This window comes from Hyaena hyaena, unplaced genomic scaffold (genome assembly GCF_003009895.1).
Source record: "Hyaena hyaena isolate Hyena2069 unplaced genomic scaffold, ASM300989v1 scaffold_365, whole genome shotgun sequence".
NCBI lineage: Eukaryota > Metazoa > Chordata > Mammalia > Carnivora > Hyaenidae > Hyaena > Hyaena hyaena.
The window spans coordinates 1,555,390-1,569,997 of record NW_024080997.1 but is presented as its reverse complement, the minus strand read 5'-3'; the positions used below and the strand labels follow the sequence as shown (position 1 = coordinate 1,569,997).

At 37.4% G+C, this 14,608-nt stretch overlaps 1 pseudogene; it reads right to left on the bottom strand.

Annotated features, from left to right (window-relative positions):
* Positions 1 to 3,535: 3,535 nt before the first annotated feature.
* On the bottom strand, positions 3,536 to 3,655 carry LOC120244013 (annotated as a pseudogene).
* Positions 3,656 to 14,608: the final 10,953 nt, after the last annotated feature.

The window sequence follows — 14,608 nt, the reverse complement described above, 5'->3', positions numbered from 1 at the left end:
GTAAGTAAGCCAAATCTAATTGATCTTTATTAATTGAGAAAGAATGGTCACAGTAATTTTAACTACACAAACCAACTTGTATAATATTAGAATATTGAATGCAAAAATGCAAGATCAATCATTAAAACTAAAACTAAAGCTTAAGTAGTTGAATTCAGGTGCAAATCAAACCCCAGGCCAGTTGCCTAAACTGAACAAATAGACTGAACAAATTATGCTGAACACTGTGAACAGATAAATCAAGGCAGGTACTGCTGAAACAGAAAGGAGACTCCAAAGTGCTTCCATTGCTAAAATATAAAGTACTACCTAGAGCAAGCCTGGAGTCTTGCTACAGCTTTGCTTGGGAAGAGAGTCTGGATGTGGGATAATATTGTGTGCAAAAGAAAGTTCTTTTTCCTAATTCTTAAGGCAAAGAATGAAATGATAGAATAAGTATGGTATGGACTTAACAGAAGGAGCCTTGGATTTGAAATTCATTCTGCAAGGGTAGAGAGTGATTTTTCTGGTGCACGAGTCTCCTGGAAATGTGCTTAGCCATCCAGGAAAATCAGCAACCATGACCATTCCAAAGCTATCATGTAACAGCCCTGGCAGAGGATAAAAGGCATACCTACCTGTTGCAAGAAATTTTAAAGGTAGGATATTTGTCTATGTGTTACACATTAATCATATTTGACTGTCAAGAAATGTGAAGAATCTGAGGGCACCTGGGTGGCTCAGTTGGTTAAGCCTCCAACTTTGGTTCAGGTCATGAGCTCACGGCTCATGAGCTTGAGCCCCACATCAAGCCCCACATGGTACTTGCTGCTTCTAGCCTGTTAACACAGAGCCTGCTCAGAGGATCCCTCACTGTCCCAAAAATACATAAATATTTTTAAAAAGAAAGAAAGAAAAAAAAAGAACTGTGAAGACTCTGAAATTTACCCTACTGGCACTTAACCAAGTTAGCCTACAAGAGGCTCACAGATCTTGGTAGAAGATGGAAGGCTCCTGGGTCAGAGACAAAGAACCATTGTTAGAAATAACCAGACTATCAACACTTGTGCCAGCTCCCCAAGCCCCAATTCCACAGAGCAATATAAAGTGGGCCAGGTGATGCCTAAACACACAGTGGGGAACCCCAAGCTTACGGAACCCCAAACTTTTATAATGGACAGTAAGCCTGCCTCACTTTTGCTACTAAAGGAGACACTATCTTTTATATTTAACTGCTGTCTGCCATATAAACCTTTTTGAAAAGGTAGTCTGGAACTACGTGTCCCTGGCCATAAGACACATGCAGAAACAGATCCAATGAGAACTGTCCCTAGTAGTTGGAGACAGTTTGTTCTCTTTTCTATTTAGACTTCCTAATCTTTCAGTGATATTTATTCATATTTTTCTTTGATTCAAAAACATGAGGCAATAGAAGAGAAAAATCTATCAGTAATGAACTTTCAACACTAAAAATGCAAACGCACTAGATCTTATGGTTCTACCCCTACCTACTTCACCTTCATTGTGGAACAGGATGTGTTTGGAGTCGGATGTTTTGGGTAAAAGTGATGCTACTCCCACCTCCTATGGTGGTCTAAGACTGAGATAAACCAATTAGCAAAATTCATTTCCCTTGCATTGTGATTGGTTTTGATAACCTATATTTAAGTTAATCAGTATACAAGGCATTATCACAGAAATAGAGATTCAGCTGGGGAGAGGAAGATTAGAATGACTCACTAAATCTTTTTTATGGTTTAAGCAAGTTTAAATTTAAAATGCAACTAGAAGCATCCTATCAATACAACATGATTAAAAAAACCAAGGGTGGGAAGAAAAGATGATTGTTAATTTCATTGCTTATTTTTTAATTTGCCTTTTCTTTCTTTCAGAAATGATTAAAGCAAATAACAGTATGAGTACACATTTCAAACAAGTGGTTCTGGAAACTGATGAGTTACCTCTCACAAAAGAAAAAAAAATGTTTGGTACATCAAAATAGTGAATTTATAGTTGTCCCCCTGAGAAAAATTTGAGAGATTATGCAGGAACAGAAAATAAATCTCCTACCTTACATTTAATTCTAAACTCACGTTCCCTTCCACTGGAGGCACACTACACCCATTTTGGTCATTTTGTCTAATGTATGAAGGATTTGACAAAAATGTACTCTGGCCATTTTACCGTATCTCTAGGATAATCCCTCAAATCCAAGGCAAAGGATATGCCATGTTGGAATTTAATATATGGATATTCTTTGTTTTTATATTCTAAATGAATATCTTTCCATCATTTCTTCTTTTTACATGTTGGAATTTTCAAGTTGAATTCTTGGTATGGAAAATGTCATTAGGCAGCTCAGAAGCAGTTTCCATGTTATTAGAAGGATTAGGCAGATCACAGGTACAAGAAAAGTTTAAATTCAAGGGACTCATGTGTCCTGATAATCGGTTATGGAAAGGAGATGCAGTCCATAACCACAGATCCAAAGATCTAGTAAAATGAGTATAATTCCAGGGTGGGTCTTGCCACATTCCTCTATAGGACATGTAGCAAATGAACTACAAGCATGTTAATTATTTACTTACAGATGCTTAACAGTTGGAATAGTTATAATAAAAATGTTTTTCCCCTTCATCTCTGAAATAAATATGTTTTTAAGAATTTAAAAGATGAATGTGAGCAACTAAAGACCAGCACCAGAATTTCTCTGTTTGGATTTCAGTGATTAAAGAAATTTGTTACTGAGAATGATAGACCCAGGGGTTTTAAAAACTGATCTTTTGTTCTTGAGCTCCAGAAATCACATTCTAATATCAGAAACCTTCAGAAAAATTTAAAGTCTCAGTATCTTAGGATAATAAGCATTTATGTAATTTGCCATTTTAAAATAAGGCAATACCAATGCAGAAAAAGCATTTGAGAAAATATAGCATCCCTTCTTAATAAATACCCTCAATAAAGTCGGGATAGAAGGAACTTACTTAAGCATCATAAAAGCCATCTATGAGAAGCCCTCAGCTAACATCATCCTCAATGGGGAAAAACTGAGAGCTTTCCCCCTGAAATCAGGAACATGAAAGGGATGTCCACTCTCACCACTGTTGTTTAACATAGTGCTGGAAGTCCTAGCATCAGCCATCAGACAACAAAAGGAAGTAAAAGGCATAAGAATTGGCAAAGAAGAAGTCAAACTCTCACTTTTCACAGACGACATGATACTCTACATAGAAAACCTGACAGACTACACCAGAAGCCTACTAGAACTGATCCATGATTCAGCAAAGTTGCAGGATACAAAATCAATGTACAGAAATCATTTGATTTTTATACACCAACAATGAAGCAACAGAAAGAGAAATCAAGAAAATGATCCCATTCACAATTGCACAAAAACCCATAAAATACCTAGGAATAAACCTAACCAAAGATATAAGAGATCTGTATGATGAAAACTATAGAAAACTTATGAAGGAAATTGAAGAAGACACAAAGAAATGGACAAACATTCCATGCTCATGGATTGGAAGAATAAATATAGTTAAAGTGTTATCACTACCTAAAGCAATCTACACATTCAATGCAATCTCCCATCCAAGTACTAACCAGGCCCGACCCTGCTTAGCTTCCGAGATCAGACGAGATCGGGCGCGTTCAGGGTGGTATGGCCGTAGACTCAAAGCAATCTCAATCAAAATTGCACCAGCATTCTAATCAGAACTAGAACAAAATATCCTAAAATTTTTATGGAACAACAAAATACCCTTAATAGCCAAAGTAATATTGAAGAAGAAAACCAAAACGGGAGGTATCACCATCTCAGACTTTAGCCTCTACTACAAAGCTGTCATCATCAAGACAGTATGGTATTGGCACAAAAACAGACACATAGACCAATGGAATAGAGAAATCAGAATTGGACCCACAAATGTACAGCCAACTAATCCTTGACAAAGCAGGAAAGACTATCCAAAGGAAAAAAGACAGCCTCTTAACAGATGGTGCTGGGAGAACTAGACAACAACATGCAGAAGAATGAAACTAGATCATTTTCTCACACCATACACAAAAATAAACTCAAAATGGATCAAGGACCTGAATGTGAGACAGGAAACCATCAAAACCCTATAGGAGAAAGCAGGAAACAACCTCCTTGACCTCAACTGCAGCAATTTCTTACTTGACACATTCCCAAAGGCAAGGAATCAAAAGCAAAAGCAAATAAAAAAAAAAGGGAATCAAAAGCAAAAATGAACTATTGGGACCTCATCAAGATTAAAAGCTTCTGCACGGCAAAGGAAACAATCAATAAAATAGGCAAGTGATGAAATGGGAAAAGATAGTTGCAAATGACATATTGGATAAAGTACTAGTATCCAAAATCTATAAGGAACTCACCAAACTCCACACCTGAAAAACAAACAATCCAGTGAAGAAATAGGAAGAAGACATGAACAGACTCTTTTCCAAAGAGGACATCGAGATGGCCAAAAGACACATGAAACGATGCTCAGCATCCCTCCTCATCAGGGAAATACAAATCAAAACCATACTGAGATACCACCTCACACCGGTCAGAGTGGCTAAAATGAACAAATCAGGAGACTCTAGATGCTGGCAAGGATGTGGAGAAACGGGCACCCTCCTAAACTATTGGTGGGAATGTAAACTGGTGCAGCCCCTCAGGAAAACAGTGTGGAGGTTCCTCAAAAAATTAACAATAGAACTTTCCTAGGATCCAGCAATAGCACTGCTACGAATTTACCCAAGGGATACAGGAGTGATGATGCATAGGGGCACATGTACCCCAATGTTCACAGCAGCACTCTCCACAATAGCCAAAACATTGAAAGAGCCTAAGTGTCCTTCAACGGAGGAATGGATCAAGAAGATGTGTTTATCTATAGGATGGAATATCCATGGCAATGAGAAAGAATGAAATCTGGCCATGTGTGGCAACATGGATGGACCTTGAGGGTGTTATGCTGAGCAAAATAAGTCAGGCAGAGAAGGACAGATACCATATGTGTGCACGTATAGGAGGATTAGGAGGAACTTAACAGAGGACCGTGGGGGAGAAGAAGGGGAACAATAGTGGGGGAGAGGGAGGGAGGGAAACCATGAGAGACTCTTGAATGTTGAGAACAAACTGAGGGCTGTTGGGGATGGGGGAGAGGGGAAGGGGGGTGATGGGCATGGAGAAGGGCACTCGTGGAGATGAGCACTGCGTGTTATATGGAAACCAACTTGACAATAAACTATTAAGAAAATAAGAATTAAAAAAATAAAAATAAATTTAAAATAAATAAATAAATTAAATCAATACCTATAAGATGTTTAAAACAGTACCAGGCACATAAAATCTAGTCAACAATATTAGTTATCATTATTATTACTCAAATAGTAATACATCAGAACAGATATGTGATCATTAAGTTAATCACATGTTCTGAATATATATTTATTAAATTTGAACACAAATGACAGTATTTTTAGTTCCCTATTTGTCTTAAACTTTTATTACTCTATATACTATTTGTAGGTTCTTTCCTTAAATGTGTATATAATTTTAAATAGCATTTTAAAATAGCAGTCAGGTTTATAGATACAGTGCTAAATAAATGCTCAAAATGTTAGTTTGTGTAAAGGTTATATGGCAAGATGAGATTTTCTTTCTTCTGTCCATTTTTTTCCTTTACTTTACCACCATTGACAAATCAGTAGACAGTATTATATGTTAACCCAGACATAGGCTGTTAACCCAGAGATGGTCACTATTAGTAAGAAAGCTCTTTAAATGTTTTATAGTTACTTCCCTTGGATAATTGGAAAGACTTACACATTCCTCTGCAAGGAATAAAAGAGTATATTGCAGTGGTGCTTGGGTGGCTCAGTTGGTTAAGAGTCCAACACTTGATTTTGGATCAGGTCATGATCTCTCATGGTTCATGAGTTCAGACCCCACGTTGGGAGGCTGACAGTGTAGAGTCTAACTGGGATTCTCTCTCTCCCTCTCTCACTGCCCTTTCCCACACACTCACACATGCTCTCTCACTCTCACTCTCAAAATAATAAACTTAAAAAAAAAAACCTACTACAGCACTTCCAGCACGTGAATAATGCCCACAATCTTCAACTAGATAGTGTTAGGACTTAGGGGTAAGGGCAGAGGACTAGAGAAGACCAAATGCAATACTAGGGAGAACAAGGAGAGGAAAGGAGACCAGAAAGCAAGTAGGCTTCAGAGGCTTATCCAAGGTTCACCCTATAAGAACCATAAAGCGACTTGATAGGGCAAATGATGGAACATTTTGTAATATTCATTGGACTGTGTATTCATAGCAAGATTATTTTCTTTTCACTGCACTGTACCTACACATTCTCCTAGATATTACGCACATAACTGAGGCTTAACAACCATAAAAAGTCATTGTTCAAAACTGAAAGTAATTTTTTTGTCAGTAGTTTCTCTGATCCTAGAAATGAAATAGCAGCCATTTTCTCCCTGTAAGAATTGTGTGTTTTTTTCCTAATGACAGGGATATATTTCATAAGTACAATTTGTTAAATTATCAAATAACTGTTTGCAAAATAACAATAATTGTTTCTGCTTGCAAATGAAGCTCACAGAGAGATCAAGTTCTTCCAAAACTGAATGAATTACTCCTGCTTTCCACTGAGTATAGCAACTAATAGATTATCCTTAGATGGCTATTTCATGTACTGTATTTATTCTACAAAAGCAAAACTGTGAAGGAAACAATTTACCAGAATCAAACACTGCTCTCTTCATCTTTACTTTCCTTGTTGGCTGTAGCATTCACAATGTAATGGTTATATTGTCAAGATTCCACTAGATTGCAATTCATTTTCCCCCTGTTACCCAAGAGCCTAAAAGCAAATTCCCAGCAATACATTAAGAGGCATAAAACAATTCTTGAAAAAAGAATTAGATTAGATATGAAGCAATCCAGGAAAAGTTGGAGATTGGGAATTACACTTATCAAGTTGCACATAAAGAAATGTCATTTGTGAGATCCCTGAGGAATCTGTGGTGGCTGTTTGATACACTGTGCCTAGGATTTGTCAGGTTGCAGTGTGGCTCTTGCATTCAAAAAAATGAGTGTTCACTTATCTAGTAACGCCGGTCCCAAGATGGACCAATTTGTCCACCAGTGTTTATCCTTCTTTCAAGGTAACTTCTGTAAGTGGGTTTTTCCCAAATAAAGGCTGATGCTGGGCTGATATATTTCTCTCTCTCTCTCTCTCTCTCTCTCTCTCTCTCTCTCTGTGTGTGTGTGTGTGTGTGTGTGTTCAACTGAGTTCTTGGCTCATGAATACGCCTCACCTTTTTCCTAGGCTTTTCTACAAACCTATTGATGAATAATGAAATAAGCCTTAATTAAATCTGCATTGTCTGGATAAGAGGCATCCAGATAATTCAGATAATTGAAATCTACTCACAATCCATAACCCTCATGCTGTTTTTCCTTGATCCTGCCCCTAGAATGTGCTAAAAAGTAGTAAAGTCGTTTTTACGCCCTCATTGTTTTAAGCCTGTCTCCTTTGTAGTAAAGCCTCTAACAAGCAGTGAAATTATCTAAGAGGCAAAAAACTGAAGAGAAGAGGAAGAAATGCCAGTAATGTCTAAAAAAGGAAGCTTTAAAAAATTAAAAGTTTTTTGTAATTTAAGCTCTTTGCTACCGGGCAAGGGGCTCATTTTCTGTTTGTTTGGGTGTCTATATCCTTTATAAAGTTCACATAAGACATTTATGGGAAAGAACCATGAAAGTACTGTTCCTCTATAAACACCAGGCCATTCCTTGCATGGTAACATTTTTTTCTTCCTAACATGGCACCTAAAGGAATATCAATCTCAAAAGACCTCCTTTTAAAGTTTGCCTTTTGCCTTTCCTTTTTTTTTTTTTTTTTCTTTTGGCTCTCTTTTGTCTTTATCATATGTCAGTCTTTAAAGGAAAGGAGTGGGGCAATCAGTCTCAAAATGGTACACTGCCATTTACTTGGATGCTAAAACATTTCCAAATACTTTCCACTCTAATAATGGAATGAGACAATTACAGTTTTAAGAGTTCTATAACTCTCATTGCTCTAGCGGTTTTCCAAATATTTTCATTATGTGATAGAAAATGGCTTTCTGCTCAGTATACCAGATAAATCTGACCATGAAGTTACTTACAGGGTAACTGAAAGGTGTTGCTCTGTGCTTTTATTGCTCTATTTATAGAATGATGGCTAACCTAACATTACCTTATAACTCATGAATAGATTATACAATCAGTCTTATATTTCTTAAAACCTGAATTCTTGACCATCTGAGAAATTAAACTATCCTAGAGTTTAACGATTTGGTTTTACAATAATATCATTTTAAAGAAAGAAAATGCTTACATTCAGTGGCTGCCCCAACCATAGACAATTATCTCTCCTGTGTAAAATCTGATCATAACCTTATAATTTTAAAAAGTCTGAGCTAGAGGTCCCCAGATCTGCACCCTTTCAAAATCAGGGTGCAACTTTCTCCATCTTTGTACAATATTATTCAGGGAGTGACCCATGGCCAGATGTATATGGTGGATACAAGATGTCTTCTCTAGTAAAAAAAAAAAAAAAAAGTTCCTCCTTATAGATCACTAATTACAAACACATTTCAGTTGTCCTGTAAGTTAAAAAAAAAAAAAAATCAGGGGCGCCTGGGTGGCTTAGTCGGTCAAGCGTCCGACTTTCGCTTAGGTCATGATCTCGCGGTTCGTGGGTTCGAGCCCCACGTCGGGCTCTGTGCTGACTGCCAGCTCGGAGCCTGGAGCCTATTTCAGTCTGTGACTCCCTCTCTCTCTGACCCTCCCCTGTTCACGCTGTCTCTCTCTCTCCTAGAAATAAAAATAAAAATAAAAATAAAAAAACATTAAAAAAAAATCAGCCAAGAACTATTTGAATTGAATTACACTGCTTCTAGTCAATGCCAACTTAATAAATAATTAAAGAGAGTGAGGAACCTGGATATCTCAGTAGGTAAAGCGACCAACTCTTGATTTTGGCATAGGTCATGATCCCAAGGTCATGGAATAGAGCCCTGAGTCAGGTTCCATACAGACAACATGGAATTCTCTCTGTCCCTCTCTCTCTGCTTGGGATTCTCCCTCTCTCTCNCTTTTTTTTTTTTTTTTCTTTTGGCTCTCTTTTGTCTTTATCATATGTCAGTCTTTAAAGGAAAGGAGTGGGGCAATCAGTCTCAAAATGGTACACTGCCATTTACTTGGATGCTAAAACATTTCCAAATACTTTCCACTCTAATAATGGAATGAGACAATTACAGTTTTAAGAGTTCTATAACTCTCATTGCTCTAGCGGTTTTCCAAATATTTTCATTATGTGATAGAAAATGGCTTTCTGCTCAGTATACCAGATAAATCTGACCATGAAGTTACTTACAGGGTAACTGAAAGGTGTTGCTCTGTGCTTTTATTGCTCTATTTATAGAATGATGGCTAACCTAACATTACCTTATAACTCATGAATAGATTATACAATCAGTCTTATATTTCTTAAAACCTGAATTCTTGACCATCTGAGAAATTAAACTATCCTAGAGTTTAACGATTTGGTTTTACAATAATATCATTTTAAAGAAAGAAAATGCTTACATTCAGTGGCTGCCCCAACCATAGACAATTATCTCTCCTGTGTAAAATCTGATCATAACCTTATAATTTTAAAAAGTCTGAGCTAGAGGTCCCCAGATCTGCACCCTTTCAAAATCAGGGTGCAACTTTCTCCATCTTTGTACAATATTATTCAGGGAGTGACCCATGGCCAGATGTATATGGTGGATACAAGATGTCTTCTCTAGTAAAAAAAAAAAAAAAAAGTTCCTCCTTATAGATCACTAATTACAAACACATTTCAGTTGTCCTGTAAGTTAAAAAAAAAAAAAAATCAGGGGCGCCTGGGTGGCTTAGTCGGTCAAGCGTCCGACTTTCGCTTAGGTCATGATCTCGCGGTTCGTGGGTTCGAGCCCCACGTCGGGCTCTGTGCTGACTGCCAGCTCGGAGCCTGGAGCCTATTTCAGTCTGTGACTCCCTCTCTCTCTGACCCTCCCCTGTTCACGCTGTCTCTCTCTCTCCTAGAAATAAAAATAAAAATAAAAATAAAAAAACATTAAAAAAAAATCAGCCAAGAACTATTTGAATTGAATTACACTGCTTCTAGTCAATGCCAACTTAATAAATAATTAAAGAGAGTGAGGAACCTGGATATCTCAGTAGGTAAAGCGACCAACTCTTGATTTTGGCATAGGTCATGATCCCAAGGTCATGGAATAGAGCCCTGAGTCAGGTTCCATACAGACAACATGGAATTCTCTCTGTCCCTCTCTCTCTGCTTGGGATTCTCCCTCTCTCTCTGACCCTCCCCTGCTCATGCTCTCTCTCTAGAAATAAATTAAAAAAAACCTTAAAAAAATTAAAATAAAAATAAAATCTTCAAATAAATTTTAAAACTTAAGGAAAAAGGACACAACCAAATGAGTTCAAACTTTTGCTCAGCCACTTATAATTTCTATGATCCAAACAAACTACTTTCTTCCTATACACCAAGCACATTCTACTTTGCAGAGTTGTTCCAATGACTAAACAACATCATTTGTGCAAAAGCTTTAGCAGACAGTTTTTATATACCAAGTTTTTTTTTTTTTTTCCCCACTAGGGTTCACTAGTGGGGCTGGGCTGGAGTCATGGTAGGTCACTCACTTATAAATATAGTACAGCATAGTGGTCTTCACACAGTAGTAATACACACAGCCTCCAAGGAGTGGGAGACATGAGTCATTTTAAAAGATTGATGTCCAGATCCATTATTTCTCTATGCACTCTCTTCTAAGCTTGACCTGTTTGAGAACATACCTATGTATGGTGAAGACAGTAAGATTCCTTTTCCTACAATTCTTTTTAAATTAACTCCTCTAAGTTGACAAAAGAAGAAAAAAGAAAAATTTTAAAAAGCCATTCCTTTCACATCACAAATTTGTAATGTTGCATTATTTGATAGTTAAATGCTCTGAGGTGTCAAAGAGACAAGTTGAAAAATTGTTGCACAGACTCTCCTTTAATCAAGATACCATAACAGCCCCATCAATCCTACTAAAAAGGTGCATTTCCAATACAAACGTACTTGTTACAGTTAATAAGTTATCAAAATCTGTAATATATTTTTTTGTTGATTCTATCAGTTAACTACTATTAATAACAACTTAATCAAAAGGAATCTTTAACACTCAGAGCTTTATGGTTATAAGAAATTATTCAAAATTCAATTTTAATTTATATTTATATTTTTGATGCAAAGAGTATGAGAGGGTGATCAATAAAAGACTTCCAAGCATGAAAAATGTTATATTATGATAACATTCTGAGGAAGTAATATAATAAAAGTACAATTATGAGTAAAAAAGAAAGAAGTGTTCATGAATTTTTAAAATCAATGGTTCTGGGCACCGTATCACCATGGCATTTAGAGTCCCTTGGAAACTTTTAAAACAGTGATCTAACAGTTACATTTTTAAATGCTAATATTTACAATATGTGGGAAATCACATCCTTTTCAGTCACTTACACTTATTATGAAAAATGTATAAGATGGCACATAGCTAAAAAATAATTTCCCAGTGTATGTAAGCAACGTTAGCTGGACTGCAGACCCTTGACGCAGAGGTTAAGAGCAGGGACTTTCAAATCAGAGAGAACTGGCTTTGAAATCAGTCTTGGCCTCTTGGTTTTTAATGAACCATGTTCATCTAAACCTTCTCTGGGCCTCAGTTTTCTTATCTTGGAGGTGAAAAAAAAAGGAGAGAAAGCCTGATAGTATTTAAGAACGTAATATATTCTAATATGTTTAAAGTGTTTAGTACTGTGACTGGCTTTAGGCAGCTACTATCATTATCACCATGATAAGTGCATGTTAGGAAGACAGGGAAAGAGAGGCCTCAGGGCAAAAAGAAATGAGGAAGATTCAAAAGGTAAATACAGGATTTAAGACAACATTTCTCCAAAGAAGAAATGATCTACAAATAGCCAGCCAGCACATGAAAAGATGCTTACAGTCACCAGCCTCTAGGGAAATGCAAATCAATACCACAATAAGATACCAGTTCACACCTACTAAAATGACTAGAATTAAAAACAAATTAAAAGGAAAGAAAGATAAATGTTAGAGAAGGTATGGAGAAGTTGAAATCCCTCATCCACTGTTGCTGCAAATATAAAATGGGGAAGTCATTGTGGAAAACAATTTGGCAGTTCCTCAAAACTTTAAACATAGAGTAAGTGGAGCTCCTGGGTGGCTCAGTCATGTGTCCAACTCTTACTTTCAACTCAGGTCATGATCTTACCAACTGTGAGTTTGAGCCCTGTGTCAGGCTCTGCGCTGACAGTGTGGAGCCTGCTTGGGATTCTCTCTTTCTCTCCTCTGCCCCTCCCCCACTTGTGCACCCAAACCCTCTCTCTCTCAAAATAAATAAACTTAAAAAAACCCCTATAGAATTATCATATGATCTAGCAACACCACTCTTAGATATATATATCCAAATTAATTAGAAACAGGGACTCAGACAAATTCTTACACACAAATGGTCAGAAAAGCACTACACAGAAGCCAAAGGTAGAAACAACCTTAATATCCATCAATAGGTAGAGAGATAAACAAATTGTGGTTTATTCAAATAATGGGATATTATTCAGCCATAAGAAGGAATGAAGCACTGATATATGCTACAACATGGATAAAGGTGGAAAATACGACACTAAGTGAAAGAAATCAGACACAGAAGGTCATATATGATTTCCTTCATATGAAATATCCGGAATAGACAAGTCCAGAGAGACAGAATACGGATTATTGGCTTCCAGGGTTTTGAGGGGGAATGAAGAGAATACGACTGCTTAATGAGTACAAGGTATCCTTTGAGAGTGATGAAAATGTTTTGGAATAGATAGAAGAAATGGTTGCACCACATTGTGAGTATAGTAAACACCACGCAGATTTGATACCCTGTCTTTCCTATGTTGTATGTTATATGGCAACAGCTCTTCAATTATAACAAGAAAATCACTTGTCTCCATGTTTCCATTTGGAGTCCCTCTTCTACAGCAGCAAAGCCACACCTCTCCCACTCTGAAAACACCGGGCATCAGCAGCATTCTTGAGGCATTGGTGGCCAAAGAACAGCTGCTGTCTCCAGCCTTGAAGCCACCCTGCAGAGAGGATGGAGATGATGGTACTTCCGCCATCACGGGTTTAACCTTACCCCCATATTATAAACAGTCACGCACCCGCACAAAACCCATCTTGAGGGGCTATTTTACCATTTAAGAGGCAGAGGGCATTCTCCCCTCCAAAACCAGCTCTTTCTGAGGGAAAGGGAGGGGGAAGAGATCAAGGGGGAGGGGATTGCGGAGCACAGGACTTTTTCCAGAAGACGAGGCCTCGGAAGTGTAAGAAAGGAACACTGGGAACAAGGATGTGAACAACTGGGTGCGTTAGTTACCAGACGCAGCCTGCTGCAAAGCTGACCCCTCGGAGGGGATCCCTGTGTGTGGAGTCCTGCTTCTCCCCCTGCTTTCTAGGTAACTCGAGGCCGGTGCTTAATCTAGGCAAGGTTCCGTTTCCTCACATGTATACAATGAGGATGATGAGAAAATCTACTCCCAAAGCATTTTCTACGAGGATAAAATGAGAGAATGCAATTTTTCCTACAAGTTTGCCTAATGCCAACAATCACCTATGGTGTTTTATAAATAACACATTCCTGGGCCCACAAAACAGACACGAGTCAAAGGGTCTAGTGGAGAGGCCTGCGAACTGTATTTTGAATGCCCTCCTCAGATGAACTTCCTCAGAATTTCTTACGATCTAGCTAGAATGGGAAATAGTACAGCTCCTGGGTTATGAGCATTCAAAACTGTTAGCTGTCATGAGTATTTGAGATGATTATTTTAGTGGTTAAGGCTAACTTTCATATTAGGCTTCCAGGAAGTCAAAATCATGAATCAAACATGACAAAGTTTCCATAGTATACCAAACAATCAACTTGAGCATTTTTTTCCCCATCAACAGACTAAAATTAAGAGCAAAAATTAATAAAAATGTAAGCTTCTGAAAAAGATGACTGCACTGTCGGCAATTAGAACAGCCATTTGGGGGCTGTTTCCATTTGGCAATAGGGGATGAGGTAGGAATTATAACAGATGAAAAATCTCTACAAGCTTCCTAATTAGATTTCTCATGAGTCGATGATTATTTAAGTACCTTCAAAAAATAGTAATCCATTGGTCTGAGTGTGTGCTTATGGTTGAACCTGATTGAAAACAAGCCAAATGTTCCAATTAGATACAGTTCATCTTACTATATTGGCTTTTCAGCTGTTGACTATGGTACACAGTGACGAATATGTTTTATATTGACATAAGATACAGATATCTGAAATAATACTTACTCTTATACGCTCTTATAACATGTCATGGATTTGGATAATTATTCTATTTTCCTTTTTTTCCTTCTTTAATGCTTGTTGCAATTCACTAATTGCTTTGACAACTACTAGTTTATCCCAAACCAC